Source organism: Marmota flaviventris, chromosome 7, assembly GCF_047511675.1.
Source record: "Marmota flaviventris isolate mMarFla1 chromosome 7, mMarFla1.hap1, whole genome shotgun sequence".
Lineage (NCBI taxonomy): Eukaryota > Metazoa > Chordata > Mammalia > Rodentia > Sciuridae > Marmota > Marmota flaviventris.
The window spans coordinates 128,952,697-128,974,006 of NC_092504.1; the positions used below are offsets into that span (position 1 = coordinate 128,952,697).

Here is a 21,310-nt window from a genome sequence, read left to right on the forward strand (position 1 = left end):
TTGCCTTGGAGGGAGGGTGCTATAGGAAATGAGGAAACTATCCTGCTTAGTTCCTGGGACTCCCTGAATATGGATGTTTTGTCAAGCTGGGGGTGATTCAGCTTTAAAGATTTTGTGGTTAATGTAGTAGGGTCCCCCCCATGCAGGCCAAATCTTATCCAACTTTTAACAGTGATGCCTTTTCATGCTGGAGGAGAGTGTGGATGACCCAGGAGGGCAATAAGTTGCTCTCTAAATTAATACCTCCTTAAGATATTTCCAGCAATTGTTTTAATTGTAACTTTTTTTTTGGTCTTGCTGGCTGACTTTGAAGCCTAACCCCTGTGTAATCAGTAAGGCTGCTGTGCGAGATAATTATAAACTAAGGCAAAAATAAAGTGTCGGGCAATGTAAAAGCCAAAAGCTGTGGTGAGTCAAAGGAAGGTAAAAATCACACCTAGGTTGGGGGCTAGTGGGTGTGCTGGGAAATCAGAAAAGAAGCTTCTGGAGATGATATTTCAGATGGGCCCTGAAAGATAGGCAGCTGACAGACAAAGCAAGGGAGGGATTTGAGTAGGAGCAGAGGCACGAGGTAGGGAATTCAGGGTGGGATCTGAGTAGCCTTGTAGCTGGTGCTAAGACTCCTTTGAGAAAAGTAGTGGGAAGCAAGCCTTGGAGGACACTGAGTGGGTGATTTTACATAGGCCTTCGATGCTAGGGGGAGGACTGCACTCAGGGATTCCGAGTAATGATTTCATCAGACCTGTGCTTCAGGAAGTTTAAACTGGCAGAGATGTATAAACCACGTGGAAGTGAAAACAGTTAGCATTTAGCATACCATTTACAGGTCAAATGTCAAATGCAGTAATTTTTTTTTTTTGGTAATCGGAATTAAACCCAGGGGCATTTAACCACCGAGCCACATCCCTAGCCCCTTGGGTCTTGCTGAGTTTCTTAGGGTCTCAGTAAATTGCTGCGGCTCACTTTGAACTTATGATTCTCCTGCCTCAGCCTCCAGAGACACTGAGATTACAGGCACAGCACCCGGCTTCAAATGCAGCAATCTGCAAAAAATATAATAGGTCCTTGCATGAGACGCTCTGGCTTGCAAAATATGTAAATCAACTTGATGTAGTCTAAGCAAAAAAAAAAAGCATATTATAATGAAATAGGTGATTCAGAAAGCCCTGGGGACCCTGGGGGCAGGTGAGCAGATGGGCCTTAGATTAATAAACTTCAGGGCCTTTTAGTTAAGCTGACTGTTTTAGGACATCTGGGGTGATCCCTAGCACTATACTCATATGGTCAAGTGTTTCGGTAAAATTTATGAAGACATTTTAACCACAGTTAGTGAAGATCTTTGTCTCTCTACTCATTCTTGGAATCTGTAGCAGCCACTATTAGCAATTTTTCTTTGGTAGGGATTGGGGTGAGGAAATTGCCTCCATAATACCTGAGGTTTCAGACCACCTCAGTCTTTGCAACAGTCACATGTTTTCTTTTAAGGTTCATGATTTAGATGAACCAGTTCTAATCCCTAGATGGAGCATGTAAGCATGCATGCCAACTTGGATTTTTCATTTTAGGATTCACATGCAATGAGATCTGTCCACTGTAAATTGTTCAAAACTTGCATCATATGTATGATGACAATGTGAAGATTCTTAAATATAGATGAGATGCAGAAGAGAAACTCATATACAAAAAAGATGTAAAATATTAAATAATTTTGATAAAACTTAGATTTATGATTTAACTGTAATTTGAAAAGACATTTTGGAATATTTCAAGAAAACAACTAAAGACTTCTTATTTGGATGCATGTGAAGCATTCTTTCCCTTATCATTTAAAAATTACTGTTAAATTCATTTATTGTTTTAAATTTATTTAAAATTTTATTTACATAAAATTAAAGCTCTATGAAACAAAATAAAGATAACGATTATACCAAAAAAAGTGATGTGAGTTCATAATTTCAGATCATACCAAAAGCAATTATTTGAAAGGAAAAGATACATTTTAAAATAAGTAAAGTTCTGGATTATTTCATACTATAATTGACAGAGAGAAGTATATTATAGCTGGGCCCACGCCTGTAATCCCAGCGGTTCAAGAGGCTGACACAAGAGGATCTTGAATTCAAAGTCAGCCTTGGCAAGGTGAGGTGCTAGGCAACTCAGTGAGACCTGTCTCTAAATAAAATACAAGATAGGGCTGGGGATGTGGATCAATAGTTGAGTGCCCCTGAGTTCAATCCCTGGTAGCCCCTCTCTCCCCCCCCAAAAAAGAGAGAGAAGGTATGTTATAATAATATATTGACAAAAGAGACAAAAGATGCAAATGCGTTGCTGATTCTATATTAAATACTGATGCCTGAAAAGATGACATAAAATTTTATCACTACTCACTGAACATCAAATAGCAAGTTAATGAATGAGGTTTTTTTTTATTTTTTATTGTGGGTTGTTCAAAACATTACAAATTTCTTGACATATCATATTCCACACTTTGATTCAAGTGGGTTATGAACTCCCACCTTCACCCCATACACAGATTGCAGAATCACATCAGTTACACATCCATTGATTTACATATTGCCATACTAGTGTCTGTTGTGCTCTGCTGTGAATGAGGTTTTTTTAATCCAAGGACTGTTTAAGGTTAGTCACTACATTGGGCTGGGGATATAGCTCAGTTGGTAGAGTGTCACCACAAAAAAGGAAAAAAAAAAGGTTACTCACTGCATAAGAAAACAGGAATGTCCTGACATATTATTTCTATATAAAATAAATGTGGTAGAATTTCACTTAAATTGAAAGCAATCCTAAAATCTATATATGGCATTATTGATGGCAAGTCATGAGGCTGGGATAAACTTTTTTAGATAATTAGCGATAAAAAACAAATTTTACGGGCTGGGATGTAGCTCCATGGCAAAGCATCTGCCTCGAATTTGCAAAGGCCTGGGTTTGACCCCCAGTTCCAAAACAAACAAACAAACAAAAATTAATCTTTGCTAGAGAAAAAAATTAATTTCCTTCTATTCTCTCTGTAGGAAATAAACTGCAAAGTCATTATATGGAGAGACAATGAATGGATGAGGAAAATTACTTTAAATATGTTAGGCAGTTAATGAAAGAAATAGTGTATTTTATTTTTCTGGGTTTTGTAAAACTGAAGGTACTCATGGGCTTTTAAAAATCTGTCATTTAAAAAACTTCCCAACCTAAATAAATATTCATATTCATACCAAATTTGGTGTCATAATTTTCCTTTTTTTTGAAAGAGGGACCCTTATACTATATTAAGTTTCAGTCCTCATTTAAGTTGGATTCTGGTCACTGGAATAGAGGGGATCAGGAAGCTTCCAGGAATCCACCCACTTCACTCTGGCTCTCTAACATCTGCTTCTCCTGTGGTAGAGCCATAGCCTAAGACTTTCCCTGCTTCTCAGTGGCAGATCATGGGTTTCCCCAGCCCCCAGCCACATACAGGAGCTCCCAGATGGCCTCTTGGTTTTGTTCTCAAATTCTTGAAAGAACAAATATAAGCCTAGTTTATATTTGACTATAACTAGATGGTTGATTCAACCATCTAGTTATAGTCAAAGACAGCAAAGCCACATGGTCCAAGCATGGCTTCTGCGGGCGGGAGTGGAGGTAAGGGGAGGGTCCTGGGGTCAAACCCAAAAGCATGAAAGTATGTGAGAAGAGAAGTAGAAAATGCACAACCCATGAGATTAGAGGGCAGTGAAGCAAGAGTGTTGGATAGGAGGACCCTACAGCCCAGTGAGAGAGTGGGAGGTTAATCAGAGTTGGGGGTGACTAGCTTGGGGATGCAGCTCAGTACTAGAGTGCTTGACAGCATGCACCAGGCCCTGGGTTCAATCCCTGGTACTGACCCCCCCCCAAAAAAAAAAAAAAAAAGAGTGAGAGTCATTAAAGAAGACTAAATTCTCAGAGTGGTAGTAGGTATATCTGCTGCCCAACTCAACCTTGAAATTTGCTTGCTTGCACTAATCTTTGGAGGCTTTGGAAGATTATATTTAAGTGAGACTATATTCCTTTTTAATATCTCAAAGCTTGTTATCTGCAAGAACGTTGTTGTTACAGTGCTGGGGATGGAAGCCAGGGCCTCCTTCATGCTAGGCAAATGCTCTTCTACTGAGCCTCTGAACCACATCCCTAGCCCATGGTGAGGGTACTTTTTAGAGATATTTTTAATCTCTTTTTAACTTATCAATATTTTTCACATGCTATCCTCATAATACTACCATTTCAGTCTGCTGTTAAATTTAGAAATTAATACTTTGTTGTTACCTAGCATACAAAAATGGCCTTAGGCTCTGGTAAATATATTTACTGTAAATGTTTTATTTCGTTTTTCTGATAAGATCATTGATTTTTTTTAATACAAGAATAGAAAACAGCTAGCATATGTGAAATACACAACTCTTTCTTTCTTACATTTTTATTTCTCTACTCCAGACATACATGTATCAAGAGGCATTTAGAAGTATGATGTAAGTGTGGATAAACACAGGCTTTGGAGAAGCTTCAATGTCCAATCTGCCTTCTACTGTGTAACTTGGACATGTCTTGAGTCTAGCTTTGTTTCCCTCAAATCACATGTCAGAGGTGTTGTCTGGCATTAGGAGAGCACACTACAGGGAGAGTGGCCTGACCAAGCTTTCACCCCTGGAGATGACAGTGAGGAGGAGTAGGATGAGGCAGACCAGAGTTAAGAGCTTGGAGTCTGGAGCGGCCTGCCTGGGTTCCTTAGCTGGCCCCCTACTCACTTGCTGGTGGTCTTGGGAAAGTTACTGCCCGAGTGTCTCAGTTTCATAACTGGCCACATGACTACAACTTCATGATGGGTTGTTGTGAGGATTAAGAGAAAGAATGTCTATTAAATTGATGCTAAGTTTCCAAAGTTGGTTTTTAAGGACTTGATCACATATAAGTACAGGTATTATCAAATTACCATTCCTATTCATACTTTTTAAAAAATACATTTTATTATTTTTATGTGGTGCTGAGGATCAGAACCCAATACCTCGCATGTGCTGGGCTAGTTAGTACTCTACCACTGAGCTACAGCTCTAGCCCCTCACGGACTCTTGAGTATCAACTTTAACTGCAGAAGTATTTTCACAATGTGAAAGTTTCCAGTTTTTCACATAGATTCACAGTATTTTACAACTCTTGACTCTTCTTCCCATTTTCTTTCAGGTATTCATGTTTTGATTATGGTCCTACTTGAGCCCTTTTAACTTCCATGTTGACGGACTTCTTGTCCTGGCCTTCACTTTGGGGAATCTCTTGGCAGCCAGAGTGCAGGGAGTGACTGCAGAGAGTTAGGTGGGAACATGCTAGACGCACTCAGTACTGTGTCAGTACCTGGTGTGTTGTGCAGAACTGGCAGGCCTGGCAGGGGTGAGTCAAACTGCAAGGTGGCAGTGATGCCCTAAGAATTTGGGGGGTGGGACATGTGGTTGGTGTTCATCTGAGCAGAGAGCAATATTTTTCATTCTTAATGTCTGACAAGAACATTTGAAACAAGGCTGCCATACGTGTGTCAGTAAGGGAGTTTAGAAGTATGATATGGAGAAGGCTCAATCGCCATTTGCTACCTGCTGTGTTGTGACTTTGGGCAAATGTCTCAACTTCTATGTTTTGGTGTCAACTGTAAGAGATAATAATGCTGTTCATAAGATGAATCAACACAAAACACCTAGCAGTGTACAGGTACTGAACAATATTACCTATATTACTAAAATAACCCTTCATATTGTAATTAGCACACAAATTAGCTAATAAATTATGAGAAATAACATTTTAAAAAATTTATTTATTTTTGGTTACTGGCAATTGAACCCAGGGATGCTTAACCACTGAACCACATCTCTAGCCCTTTTAATTTTATGTTTTATTTTGAGACAGGGCCTCCCTAAGTCCTTAGAGCCTCACTAAGTTGCTGAGGTTGGTCTTGAACTTGTAATACTCCTGCCTCAGCCTCTGGAGTTGCTTGGATTACAGGCTCATGACACAGTACCCAGCTTGTTCTTCTAATCTTTTAGGGTGATCTGTGGAGTGAATTTTAACTTAGAAGCATGGAAGAAAGAGGGTTCAACACTCTTTAAAAAAACTGCTCAGCTCACAAATAAGAAAATGTATTTCTAGTACTTCCCCCAACTAGTATGGCGTTTTCCCAGAATTTATTAAGAAACCAAATTTTATTCAGAAATTTTAAAGATTAACATGTGGTACAGAATAGAGGACACAGAAACCAATCCACAAAACTACAACTATCTTATATTTGATAAAGGGGCTAAAAGCATGCAATGGAGGAAGGATAGCATCTTCAACAAATGGTGCTGGGAAAACTGGAAATCCATATGCAACAAAATGAAACTGAATCCCTTTCTCTCGCCATGCACAAAAGTTAATTCAAAATGGATCAAGGAGCTTGATATCAAATCAGAGACACGCCGTCTGATAGAAGAAAAAGTTGGCTACGATCTACATTCGGTGGGGTCGGGCTCCAAATTCCTCAATAGGACACCCATAGCACAAAAGTTAATAACTAGAATCAACAAATGGGACTTACTCAAACTAAAAAGTTTTTTCTCAGCAAAAGAAACAATAAGAGAGGTAAATAGGGAGCCTACACCCTGGGAACAAATCTTTACTCCTCACACTTCAGATAGAGCCCTAATATCCAGAGTATACAAAGAACTCAAAAAATTAGACAATAAGAGAACAAACAACCCAATCAACAAATGGGCCAAGGACCTGAACAAACACTTCTCAGAGGAGGACATACAGTCAATCAACAAGTACATGAAAAAATGCTCAACATCTCTAGCTGTCAGAGAAATGCAAATCAAAACCACCCTAAGATACCATCTCACTCCAGTAAGATTGGCAGCCATTAGGAAGTCAAACAACAACAAGTGCTGGCGAGGATGTGGGGAAAAGGGTACACTTGTACATTGCTGGTGGGACTGCAGATTGGTGCAGCCAATTTGGAAAGCAGTATGGAGATTTCTTGGAAAGCTGGGAATGGAGCCACCATTTGACCCAGCTATTCCCCTTCTTGGTCTATTCCCTAAAGACCTAAAAAGAGCATGCTACAGGGACACTGCTACATCGATGTTCATAGCAGCACAATTCACAATAGCAAGACTGTGGAACCAACCTAGATGCCCTTCAATAGACGAATGGATAAAAAAAATGTGGCATTTATACACAATGGAGTATTACTCTGCATTAAAAAATGACAAAATCATAGAATTTGCAGGGAAATGGATGGCATTAGAGCATATTATGCTAAGTGAAGCTAGCCAATCCCTAAAAAACAAATGCCAAATGTCTTCTTTGATATAAGGAGAGTAACTAAGATCAGAGTAGGGACGAAGAGCAGGAGAAGAAGATTAACATTTAACAGGGATGAGAGGTGGGAGGGAAAGGGAGAGAGAAGGGAAATTGCATGGAAATGGAAGGAGACCCTCAGGGTTATACAGTGGAGGGGGTAGAGAGAGAGGAGGGGAGGGGAGGAGAGAGGTGGGGAGGGGGGAGGGTGGAGGATGGGAAAGGCAGCGGAGCACAACAGACACTAGTATGGCAATATGTAAATCAATGGATGTGTAACTGAAGTGATTCTGCAATCTGTGTATGGGGGGAAGGTGGGAGTTCATAACCCACTTGAATCAAAGTGTGGAATATGATATGTCAAGAAATTTGTAATGTTTTGAACAACCAACAATAAAAAATTAAAAAAAAATACAAAAAAAAATAAATTAAAAAAAAAATAAAAAGATTAACATGATCTGAAATCACTTATAAAATATCTTTATGTCTATTTCATTTGACTTAATTTTATAGGAATGTAAAATCTGCTTACAAAAGTTGGTTTTAGTTGGGCATGCAGCGGCTGGGTAGGCTAAGACAGGAGAATCACAAGTTCAAAGCCAGCCTAGCAACTTAGAGGTCCTAAGTAACTCAGTGAGACCCTGTCTCTAATAAAATACAAAGTAGGGCTGGAGATGTAGCTCTGAGTTCAATCAAAAAAAAAAAAAAAAGCTGGTTTTAACATTGAAATTTAGAAATTCTAAAGAATGAAGTGCAATCCATCTTAAACACTTGAAATATTTTAATAAAGCAATAAAATGTTTTAAAAATAATTATATGTAGATGGAATAAAAATAAAATTTTTCAACTGAAGCACTATTTTAAAGAGAAAACTGCTTCAAGAATATATTGGAAGGTGGGCTTGGGAGGCTGAGACAGGAGGAGTTCAAAGCCAGCCTCAGCAACAGGGAGGTGCTAAGCAACTCAGTGAGACCTTGTCTATAAGTAAAATACAAAATAGGGCTGGGAATGTGGCTCAGTAGTTGAGTGCTCCTGAGTTCAATCCCAGTAACCCCCACTCTGCAAAATTATCTTTGTTTCTATCTATCTATCTATAAATAAATAAAAGAGACCAGGGGATGGGAGGAGGGAAAGGGTGGGGAGTGATATTGGTCAAACATCTTGGTATATTGAGTGCATGTATAAATACGTAACACAAATCCCATCATTATTTACAACTATAATGCACCAATAAAAAATGTGGAAAGAGAAAAAGAGATCGAGGACTCAAAGTATAAAATGATGACTTATTTTATTAGAAATCAAAGAACAACTTCATGAAAAATGTTATAGTTTATTTTATCTGATTGCATTTGATGGTACAAATTTCATCCTCAAAATTGCTTCCTTGGATTCTGAAAACATAAGGTGTTCCCCCCAAATTATTTGGTTTTTGTGATTCTGTATGGCAAGTCTCTTATAATTTGCTTAATACAAACTGTTCAAAAAATTCTGATTCATAAAAAGCAAGACAATACCTAAACTGAAAAGTGAATTTGGGGACTAGGTTCCTCTGCAGACATAGCACATAGGAGAATTATGAATAACCTTCTTTGTAGAAGCCCAGGAAGGAGTGGTAGGAGGAATGGATAGACTGGTTCACAAACAAGGTAGGTTAACACCAGAATGCAACTGGAGAGTTGCCCAGAACCACTTGTTCTTTAAGGAGAGGCCAAAGAAGAGATTTTTCTGGCTGTTCTTGTAAAGTCTACATAGTCATTGGCAACTAGGGAATTTGCCAACCTGCAATGATCAGGACTACAAGCTTAAGAATTATTTTGGTCACTCAAAAGTCACTACCATGGATGCTCTTGTGGCAGCCAGCTCCCTACACTGCCCTCAACCATCCTTATCTCCTAGTATTAATGAACACCTGGGTAGTGTCCTCCCATACTGAATTAGGACTGTGTGACCAACAGAACACAGCAGCAGTGACAATGAGTGAGTCCTAAGGCAAGGTGAGGGCACTCTGTTCTCTTGGACTGCTTACTTAAAATATTATAAAGGAACACCTGGCTTTATTTAATCAAACATAACTCAGTGCCTCCAAGGAGTAGCTCTGAGCCAATTTACAAGTTTGGAGAGGGAACTGATTGACCACCTACCACATTGAGAACTTAGTTTTCTCTTGTGTTCCTCATTTTTTTTTTTCTTTCTTTCTTTGTTGTTGTTTTTGGTTTTGGTCACAGGGATTCAACCCAGGGGTGCTTAACCACTGAACCACATCCTCATCTCCTTTTATATTTTATTTTGAGACAGGGTCTCACTAGCTTGCTTACAGCTTCACTAAGTTGTTGAGGCTGGCTTCAAACCTGCAATGGTCCTGCCTCAGCCTCCCGAGCACCTGGGATAACAGGCATGCACCACCGTGCCCAGTTCTCTGTTCCTCATGTTGGTTGCCTCTGCCACAACCGCAAGGTCCTAAAGGGTATTCCTCCCTTTTACTTTTTTCTTTTACTTTTTTTGGGTACTAGGGATTGAATTCAGGGACACTCAACACTGAGTCACATCCCTAGTCCTATTTTATTTAGAGATAGGATCTTACTGAGTTGCTTAGTGATTTGCTGTTGCTGAGGCTGGCTCTGAACCCATGATCCTCCTGTCTCAGCCTCCCAAGCCGCTGGGACCTTTTAACATTTTGATATAAAAGCAGAAAAACGGGGCTGGGGATGTGGCTCAAGCGGTAGCGCGCTCGCCTGGCGTGCGGGCGGCCCAGGTTCGATCCTCAGCACCACATACAAACAAAGATGCTGTGTCCGCCGAAAACTAATAAATAAGTATTAAAAAATTTAAAAAAAATAAAATAAAATAAAAGCAGAAAAACCTCTTCCTTTGGCTAGCCTGTCACACTGAAGACAGGCCAGATTTTTAAAAAGAATTTCCTATATAATTAGAACAAAGATGAAATGAACATAGAAAAAAGGATAAATAATTCTACCATTTTATATATATATATGTATATATATACATATATATAAATAATATGTAATCCCATTCATATCTAATTTGTACAAGTATTTCTATATGTATATAAATGCCCAAGAAAAAAAGTCTAAAAACATACAAGTTAAACCATTTATGGTTATCTGTTAAAGAGGAGAGGTATGGGATGGCCAGCTACATATGAAGGATAAGTGAGGAATGGAAAGAGAAGCATAGACGGAAAGAGGACTTGGAAATTTTAAAAAAGTTTATTTTGTGTTACTTGAACATTGATGAGCTGGGCACCATGGCACATTCCTGTAATCCCAGTGGCTCAGGAAGCTGAAGTAGGAGGATTGTGAATTCAAAGCCAGCCTCAGAAACTTAGTGAGGCCCTAAGGAACTCTGTGAGACCCTGTCTCTAAATAAAATATAAAAAGGGGCTAGGAATTTGGCTCTGTGGTTAATTGCCCCTGAGTTCAATGCCTGGTACAAAAAAAAAAAAAAAAATGATGAGAATGTATTAATGAATCACATGCATAATTATGAAATAAATTATGTGATAGAAAATACAAAGATATCTCAAAACTCTAAAAACTCAAAGCAAACCAAACTACCAAATCAAATGAACAAAAACAAAGGCAAAAGAAATCCATTTACCACATGGAGATGTGTTCCATGATCCTTAGCATGCTACTGGACTTCTGGCCACACTGGACCTTTCTTACTTATATAAGATCTTTTGAGGACTACTGCAAATCTCTGGGTTTCTTATTTGGCCTGCTTCCACAGGCATGTGTCTAAGACCCACTCACTACTAAGGAGCTGTGCCAGAGATATCAAGTTTGGCACCATGAAGGCCAATACCCAAGGTTTCATTTAGTAAAAAAGTAGAGTCAATGAAGATAGATTGCTCTGTTATTCTGTCAGCCACTGCAACACTAATCCTGGGAAGAGTACCCCAAAACACAAGGCTTACAAAACATCCTGTATTCTACTGGTTGCTGGCAGCACACTGGGGTGGTTCCAGACCTGTTCCATGTGTCTCATCCTTCTTGGACCAGCAGACTCCCCAGACATGTTCTTCACATTGTGAGAGGCAGGAGTGCCAGTGAGGCAAGCAGAAACCTGCAACACACCCTCAGGCCAGGTCCACAACCATTACACTGTCACTTCTGCCCCTACTCCTTTGGCCCAAGGCAAGTAAAATGATCTAAACCCAACATCAACAGGGTGGAGATTCATTCTATCTCTAATGGAAGGAACTAGAAATCAGGAATTCACAAAACTCTACATTTCAAAGTACATGAAGGCATGGAGAGTGAGAATTTGGGAACAATAATATCTACCAATGGTATCAGCCTGGGACTTCCCAGGTTACTTCCAATTGGCACTGAGATACATTTCTTCTCAAGGTGGCTAATAGGAAAGATATGACCCAGCAGGTAAGAGCTTCGCTTAACTTCAGGAATCAAGCTCTGTCCTTGCATGCTTCTTAGTGTTATGCAGATGCAGTAGTAATGACTATTACTTGCAAACATCCAAGTGGGCAATGGCTCCCGGAAGTGATAGTCTACTCTGCAAGAAATGGGGGATAAAAATAGTGCCCTTGAAAGAATGCCATTTGCAGCACCTTGTTTACTGTGCCTTAAAGTTTTCAATGTTATCAAAGCTCCATAAATTCTTTGGTTCTAACGGGTGGCAATGGTTGCATGTCTTAGAACTCAGGAATTCACAAAACTCTATCGGAGCTAAGAGGATCTCTGGATAGCTATCATGCTACCCAGGTTTCCCCTGCATTTTAAGAGTAAAAATCTCCTAAATAAGAACAAGAACCCCCAGGGCTACTTAAGAAAGGAAGATTCACCACGATGTAAACAGAAAGGCAATAACAACTTTAAAAAGAGATTATTAAATTCTTGATTCTTCAGGGATTTAAAAAACAGTGGAGCCTCTTGTGGTTCTCTGACCTTTGAGCCTTACTCTAGAGTAATTTCCGTGGTTCCCACGTTCCTTTCAAGTTCAGCTATAACTCATACCGCTCAGGGTTTCTTCTACGTTCAAAATTGACCATGAAACAGTAAAAAGAGAAAGACTGGAGCCCAGAAGCAAACGTGGTGAATGCTGCGCCAAGCGCTGGGTCCCTCGCAGTGAGGCTGCCAGCGCCCGAAAGGGGAGCCGAGTCAGTCCCCGCGCGCACCGGGACAGTCAGTGCTCTTTGTTAAAGAAACAAATACAAGAAAACGCGGCAGCGGGGAATGGTGGTGGTGGAACATATAGTAGGGTTTGTCTGCATAACCATGCCTCAGAAAGGCCATTAGTGAGACGCTCGCAACGCAGGACTGGCGAGGGTACCGTGTCATTGGCTTTTGTGCACTTGAAGGCGCGTGAGTGCGCCCTGCGCAGAGGTTCCCCTTTGTGTGAAAGTGTGGAAACCAGAAGCGTGCAGCTTCTGCTGGGTTTTCGTTTTCGAATTCGCAGGCACTTGGGCCAAAAGACTCCTTCGCCAACACACTCCCTCATTCTTGCATCGATACTGGGGCTAGAGTTACTTCTCCGTCGCTGACTGGGAGAGGAGCGACAAAGGCTAGGTGCGGGCGCCGGGCTCCCGGGGAAGCGCGAGGGGCCGCCCGCCGCGCTCCGCAGCTGCGCGCTGGGCCCAGCGGCCCGACCGCCAGCAAACGCGGGCACCAACCGCCGCGCAGCCGGGCCGTTGGGCGGGTGGTAATTTCTGGGAACGGGGCGGGGTCCGCGGGTGTACTAGGCCGGGCGTTTGCGAGCGGGGAGGAGCAGCGGCGCCGAGGGGCGCGAGGCTGCTGGGGCGGTGCGCCACGTGCGTCAGCGGCCGGGGCGGGGCCGGCGTCGCGCTCCTGCCCGCCCGCGCCCCCACCTTTCACTTAGCAGAGGCTGGGAGCGGGGACCCCGAGAACACGGGCTAGAGTTTTTGCAACCCTTGGCCCTCACTGTCAGACTGCCCCAGTGCGGAGTCCCCTGAGGAGAAAGGCGGGAGTCCCGAGTTGGGGATGGGGGTGACAGGCGGGCCCGCGGAGGGCTCCGAGAGTGGCGAGGGAGTGTGCGTGCCGTCCCGGCCGGCGGGGAGAAGCGGGCGGGCGCTGCAGGTGCACGCGCGGCCCCGCCGTCCCCACGCGCCTGCCCCGCGCGGCAGAGCCCCCGCAGCAGTCTGGGGTCGGAGCGGGGAGCCGAGAGCGGTATGGGCAGACCCCCAGGGGCAGGACTAGTGGCGAGCGTCTTTACCTGAGAAGCCGGGTTTGGGAGAAGTTGGGCGACGAGGGGAGGGCGGGATTCGAGAGCGCGAGGGGCAGGCTCGGTTGGCAGGCGGGAGCCGGGAGCCGGGGCGGTGGGGCCCCGCGGGGTATAAATAGCCGGCCCGCGTTTGACAGGCGCTGCGGTGACTGGCGGTGCCGCCCCCCCGCCGCGTGGGGAGGGAGGAGCGCCTGGAGCGGGCGGGGTGGGGGAGGCGGACTCGAGTGTCCTGGTGGCGGCGGCAGGAGGCCGAAGGGGAGGAGCCGAGCGGGGGTGGAGGGAGGGGGCCGGGAGCGGGGCGGGGGCCACCAGTGCTCCCCGCGCCGGGCTCTGTGTCGCCGCCGTCGCCGCGGCGGTTGGGGGTCGGTGGGGCGGCGCGGGCGGGGGGCGCTGCGCGGGGCGGCGCGCCTCTGTTTTGTCTCCTCCTCTCCCTGTGGAGCGGCTCGGGCTGCCGGGGAGGCCCCGGCTCCCTCTGGACGCCCGGCCAAAGGCGGCGGCAGCAGCGGCTAGTCCGCGGCCCTGCTGGGAGGGAAAGGGACGCCGCGGTCTTCCCGGCGACGTGGAGAGCAGGTAAGAGCGCGGGCCGCTGAGGCTGGTGAGAGGGAGCGCGAAGGGCGCGGCGATAAAGCCTTGCCGTCCTGAGTGCCGCCGCCTCCCTCCGCGCCCCCGCCCCGCGCCTGTGTTGTTTGCTCCCGGCTTTGCGGAGGGGTTTTCCGGAGGCTGTGGCGGTGACACCGGCCGGGGGCTGGGGGAAGGGGGCCGAGCGCCCCGGGCAACGGTCGGGAGCGGGACTTGGAGAAAGGCGAAGGCGCGCTGCGCGCCTGCCCGCGGGGAGCGCGGGGCGCGGGGTGGGACGGGGTTACGGACCCCGGTGGGGGGGGATGGGCCCGCGCAGCTGGTCGCGCTGTGTTTACATCTCGGCGCGAGTCACCTCTGCCGAGGAGCGGACTGCACTGACCCGCCTCGGCTCCCGGGGAGGCCAGGGAGGGGGTCCGGCTCCGGAGGAAGCGCGTCCTGGGAGGGTCTGTGTCGGCGGGAGGCTGCGGCCGGCGCCGGGGCTGGGCGGCGAGCTCGGGGCGGGACCTGGAGGCTCCGGCCGCTCGGGGCGGCGGGAGGGCTGGACAGGAGTTTCCTTCCCCGTCGGGCCTTATCGCCGCCCCGTACCTTCCCTCGCCTCCGCCGCCGGCTGGCACGACAGGTTGTACTCGACCGTTCTTTTATTCTCGCTCTCCACGCCGGCCCCCTGCTGCCAGCTCCCCCTATTCCCGGGGGTAGGGAGGCTTGCCTGTGCTCGGAATCTGTTTTAAACAAAACAAAAACGGGCTCAGTGACACGCACGTCCAGTGACCGCCTTCTGGGTCCTTTGCTGGCGGAGCTGGCCCTCGGGGACCGCGCTCTGGAGTGTCGTGGGCGCGCGCGAGGGGGACGGCCGGGCTCTGCCGGCTGCGGACCCGCTGGCCCCGCCGCGCTGCGCGCCGGGCAGCCGGCCCCCCTCGCTCCGCTCGGGGTTTTTATCCGTCAGTAAAGGACAGAAAATATTCCATAGCGCCAGGAGGGATCCAGATCGCACAGTTTCTAGTGTTCTTGGTGTGCCAGCGTCCTGGGCTGTCTTTGTAGGAGCCAGATGCCCCGCAGAATAGCCTTTAAGTTCTTAGTACTTCATTAAATGAGTACTAAGATGGGGACACCTCATTGTAAAACTGAACCCCCTCTTTCTTGTGTTTTGAACATTTACTTGACCTGTGTGGTTTAAATTTTAATCCGGTGATGAGAGAACCATATCTGCGTTTGGTATCAGATTTGCTTTGCTTTTTATCCGAGTCTCTGTCGAGAGGCGAATTATATACTTTACCTAGTGCCAGGATCACAGAAGGTCTGGTTTACTGAGGTAGCTATGGATAGCTGTGTTTTAGAGTTTCTTCAAAAGGTAGAATTTCTAACTTTAATGAGTGGAAAATAATTATTTTAAGGGAATTTAAGAATAATTAAAGTTTACATAAGACAATACAGTTTACAGAGTGCATTCATATGAATATAATTGAGACATCTAGTAGTTAAACACATGAAGTAAAAATTGAAATACCTTGGGCATGTGAAATTCGAATATTTAATATTATCCTGTTTTTAAACTTAGCTGAACACTTGGATTAATCATTGTACCTCATTTAGGGTATAAACACTCACTTAGAAAATAATTAGCTTGAGTGTAGTTGGAAAGAGTTTCAAACTGGGATTTTTCTGTCCTAAGTATCCTCAGTTGTGGTAGGGTGTGGTAGGCCCTGCCAGTGTTGATGTTTTTACCTGCTCACAGTTCAATACCTTTTTTGGGGGAAGAGGTAACAGCTTTGTTGAGATATAATTCACATACCATTCAGTTTGATTTAAAGTATACAGTTAAGTGGTTTTTAGTATATTCACAGAGTTGTGCAACCATTAACTTCAACAGTTTTAGAACATGTTTATCACTCTCAGAAAGAAAGCTACTTTCATTAGCAGTCACCATTTCTCCCCAATACTCACAGTCTTAGGGAACCACTCATCTACTTTCTATCTATAGATTTGCCTGTACTGGAAATTTCATAAAAATGAAACTGTACAATATGTTGTCTTTTGTGACTGGCTTCTTTCATAGTGTTTTCAAAATTTATGCATATTGTAGCATGTGTCAGTGCTTTTTATTGCTGAATAATGTTCATTGTATAAATGTACTTTATTGTGTTTACCCATTCTTCATTTGATTAACATTTGAGTTTTTTTTTTTTTTACTTTTTCATTATGAATAATACTGTGGATGTTTGTGTACATTTTGTTTTTTTTTCTGGTGAACATGTTTTCATTTCTCTTGGGAGTGTACACTTTAAAGAAATTAGGTTTTCAACTTAATTAAAAGCAAAAATTCATTCATTTTGAGAGTATGATTAAATATTTTTAGTAAATACATAGAATTCAGAAACTATCACAAGTCTGTTTTAGAACATTTTACTTCTAAAAGTTCTCTCTGGCCTGTTGCAGTTATTTCTCATTCCCCTCATCTTTCATCCCTAGGCAAGCACCAATTGTTCTGTCTCCATAGATTTATTTGCTTTTTCTGGGTATTTCATATGATGGAATTATGCAGTATATAGTCTTTTACATCATTTTTTTCCGCTTTGCATGTTTTTCGATTCATCTATATTGTAGCGTGTATTAATATTAGGGTTTTATTCCTTTTTATTGCCAAATAGTAAGTTTTTTTTTGTATGGATATACCTCTTTTTGGTATTTGTTAAATCAGTTGATAGATATTTGGATTGTTTTCAGTTTTTGAACATTTTAAATAATGCTTCCTGAACATTTAAGTCTTAATGTGGATATAGGCTTTTGTTTTTCTTGGGTATATACCTGGGAGTAGAACTACTTTGAAACGTTTAACTTTTTTTTTTTTTTTTTTTTTGGTACCAGGGATTGAACCCAGAGGTGCTTAACCACTTAACTACATCCCCAGCCCTTTTTATTTTTCTATTTTTTTGGTGGTGCTGGGGATTGAACCCAGGGCTTGTACATGCTAGGTAAGCACTCTACCAACTGAGCTAGATCCCCAGTCTCTTTATTTTTCTATTTTGAGACAGGGTCTTGCTGCTTAGGCCCTTGCTATGTTGCTGAGGCTGGCTTTGAACTTGGAATTCTCCTGCCTCAGCCTCAGCCTCAGCCTTCCCAGCCACTGGGATTACAGGCAAATGCACCTGCCAGGCATATGTTTAACTTTTTTTTTTTTTTTGTGGTGCTGGGAATCCAACCCACGGCCTTGTGCATGCAAGGCAAGCACTCTACCAACTGAGCTATATCCCCAGCCCTATATTTAACTTTAGAAGAAATTGCCATACTGTGTCTCAAAGTGACTGTACCACTTTACATTTTTAACAGTAACATATGAGAATTCCAGTTTTCTTCATATCCTTGACAACACTTATGAATAGCTATCTGAGTGGATATGAAGCGGTTAACTCATTGTTTTAATTTCAAACTTCCTTATAACTCACAGTGTTGAGCACCTTTTTATATGATTATTACCCATTCATATATCTTTTGGTGACATAGCTGTTCAAATCTTTTGTCCATTTTTAAGTTGGGTTGAATGACTTCTTACTGACTTGTAAGAGTTTATAGTATATTCTGGATATAAGTCCTTTACTAGATATGTTGTTTGCAAATATTTCTTCCTAGTCTGTGACTGGTCTTCTCCCCCTGCCTTTTTTTTTAAGATTTTTTTTTTAGGTGTAGATGGACACAACACAATACCTTTATTTTTATGTGGTGCTGAGGATCTAACCCGGGTCCAGCCCATGTTAGGCCAGCGCTCTACCGCCGAGCCACAGTCCTAGCCCCTCCCCCTGTCCTCTTTTTAAAAAATATTTTTAGTTGTAGATGGACACAATAACTTTCTTTCTTTCCTTAAATAATTAATTTTTATGTGGTGTTGAGGATTGAACCCAGGGCCTCACACATGCTAGGCAAGCTCTCTACCGCTGAGCTACAACCCCAGCCCCTCTCTTTTCTTCTTAAATTGAATATTAGGGACTTTTGAAGCACACAAGTTTTAATTTGGATGAAATCTGGTTTTTTAATTTTTTCTTTTATGATATGATTTTGTTGTTTTGTGTAAGAGCTTTGCCTAATCCATGTCTTGAGGATTTTCTCCATTGTTTCTTTCATAAGTTTTATAGTTTTAGCTCTTACATTTTAATTTTATAACCTATTTTTTAAAAAATACTGTTTAGTTGTCAATGGATCTTTATTTATTTAGATGTGGTGCAGAGAATCGAACCCAGTGCCTTACACATGCTAGGCAAGCACTGTGCCACTGAGCCACAATCACAGCCAATTTTATGATCTATTTTGAGCTAATTTTTGTGTATGATGTGAAACAAGGGTCTAAATTCTTCTTTATTCTATGGATTATTCTAGTACTATTTATTGAAAAAGTGATCAGTTTCCCATTGATTTTAAATGTATAAATTTATTCATATGCCCTTACTTCTGTTCCATTATATATATGTCTGTCCTTATATCTTTATCCACCTGTTTTAATTCATTGTGCTTTCTGGTAAGTTATGAAACCAGGTAGTATAAGCCTTCCAATTTTGTTTTTAAAAAATGTTTTAACTATTCTGGGTCCTGTGTAAAGTTTTTAGGATCAGCCTGTTAATTACTGTAAAAAAGTCTGCTGGAATTTTTATTAGAGATTTGCATTGAATCTATAAATGAATTTGGGGAGAGTTATTGTCTTATCATATTGAGTCTTCTAATATATGAACATGAAATTTTTTTACCATTTATTGATCATCTTCAACATTCATCTATAATAATGATGTTTGCATTTTTCAGTGAACAAATCGGATGTTCCTTTTTTTTTTTTTGGTGGTGGTGCTGGGGATTGAACCCAGGGCTCTGGGCATGTGAGGCAAGCACTACCAACTGAGATATATCCCCAGTCCTCCCATTTCTTTTGTAAAAAAAAAAAAATTATAGTAAAAACACTAAATGTCAGATCTACCCCCACCCTTACCTTTTTTTTTGGATACCAGAGATTGAACTCAGAGGTGTTTAATCACTGAGCCACATCCCTAGCTCTTTTTATTTTTTATTTTTAGGCAGGGTCTGGCTTAGTTGCTGAGGCTGGCCTTGAACTTGTTATCCTCCTCCCTCAGCCTCTGAGCCATTGGGATTACAGGTATGTGCTACCATTGCTGGCTACCCTTAACTTTAAAAAAAAAAAAAATAACATTTTTTAGTTGTAGATGGACACAGTACCTTTATTTTATTTATTTTATATGGTGCTGAGAATCGAACCCAGTGCCTCATGTATGCTAGGCAAGCGCTCCACCACTGAGCCACGACCTCAGCCCCTACCCTTAACTTTTTAAGTATAGAATACAGTACTATTCGTTATAGGCAAAATATTGTTTTGCAGATCAGTAGAACTTATTCATCTTGCATAACTGAAACTTTATGGCTATTGCTCCTTACTCCTTCCTACCCCAGCTCCTGGCTTCTTTGAGTTTAACTATTTTATTTCATTATTTTTTTTTTTTAGTTGTAGACGGACATAATTCCTTCCTTCCTTCCTTCCTTCCTTCCTTACTTCCATCAATGGGGGTGCTGAAGATTGAACCCAGGGCCTCACACCTACGAGGCAAGTGCTTTACCACTGAGCTACAGCCCCAGCCGGAGTTTAACTATTTTAGATACCTCATAAGTGGATGTATTGTCCTGTGTTTGGTTCATTTCCCTTAGTCAAATGTTCTCGAAGTTTGTCCATGTTGCATATTGCACAATTTCCTTCCTTTTAAAGGCTCAGTAATATTTCATTGTAGTATATACCATATTAATGCTACTTTTGATCGGTTCATGCCTGTTTTATTCTTTTTGATGCTATTGTTAATGGCATTATCTTTAATAATTTGTGTCAGATTTTTGTTGCTAGTATAATAGAAACAGTTGATTTTTGCAGATGGATCTTGTATCCTTAAATGTCACTGAAATCATTTATTAGTTTTTTTTTTTTTTTTTGTGTGTGTGTGTTTGTGAATTCCTTAGTATTTTCTGCATACAGTTTCATGTCATCCCTGCATTCTTTTTCCCTTCTTTTTCTACCTCCCTCAGCCATTTCCTTTCCTTTCTCCCTTCTTTCCTTTCATGACTAAAGCCACCAATACAAGGTTGATTAAAAGTGGGGAGAGTAGGCATCTGTATACTTTTATGAGGAAAGAATTCAGTCTTTTATTATTAAGATTATAATGCTGCCATCATAATTGGTAGAGGAAGTTTCTTTTTATTTTTAATTTTTTCATTGTGTTTGTCATGAAATAGGTATTGAATTTTGTCAATGCTTTTTATATTATCATTACCAGCTGTGAATTTTCCCAGGACTTTCCTGAATTTAGCTCTGAAAGTCTTGAATCTTGGAAAACCCCTCAGTCCTAGACAAACCAGTAAGATTGGTCACCCTAGTTTTTAAAATGATCATTGGTTTTGTCCTTTATTCCATTAATATTGTATTATGTTATTTGATTTTCAGGTATAAATTAGCCTTATATTCCTCAGACAAATGGAACTTGGTCATTGTATATAATTATACTTTGCTGAAATTGATTTGTTGATTTTAGTTGGACATTATTGCATCTGTATTTGTAAGGAATATTGGTTGGTATATTTCTTTTAAAAAGAGAAAAGATTATTTTTTGTAGTGCTGGAATGGAACCCAGGGCTCAGTGCCCAGTGCATGCTGGGCAAACCTCTGCCACTGAGTTACCAGCCTTGTATATTTCTTTTCTTGTGAAAATCTTTGGATTTGGCATTAGAGCAATACTGGTTCGTGGAATGAATTGAGCATTCCTGCTTCTTATTTTCTGTAAGAGTTTGTGAAGTATTGGTGTTACTACCTTGTTGAATATATTTGATAGAACTTAACAACTTACCAGTGAAAGCATCTGTGCCTGGGTTTTTCTAGTTAGGAAATTAAAAATTGCTGATTGAATTTCTTTAGTTGTAGATCTATTCAGATTCTATGCTAATTTTTGAGTTAGTTTTACTAATTGTCTTTCTAAGGATTTGTCCATTCATGTAAGCTATTTAATTTTTTGACATATAGTTCATGATATTCCTGTATGTTTTTAAATTTCTTGTAGATATTGATGGATCTTTATTTTATTCATTTATTGATATGCAGTGCTGAGAATCGAATCCAGTGCCT

The 21,310-nt window shown here is 42.0% G+C and overlaps 1 protein-coding gene across 6 annotated transcripts in view; it reads left to right on the forward strand.

Annotated features, from left to right (window-relative positions):
• The first annotated feature begins 13,973 nt into the window (after window positions 1–13,973).
• The window catches only part of Elf2 (E74 like ETS transcription factor 2), a 99,428-nt gene continuing 92,091 nt past the window's right edge, over window positions 13,974–21,310 (forward strand). For 2 of the 6 annotated variants that reach the window (XM_027926616.2, XM_071614663.1), the window contains exon 1: window positions 13,974–14,148. The gene's annotated coding sequence lies outside the window, so the exon portion shown is untranslated. Of the gene's footprint in view, window positions 14,149–19,687; window positions 19,751–21,310 lie in introns of those variants that run through there. The other 4 variants (XM_027926615.2, XM_071614662.1, XM_071614659.1 and 1 more) reach the window with 3 other exon arrangements.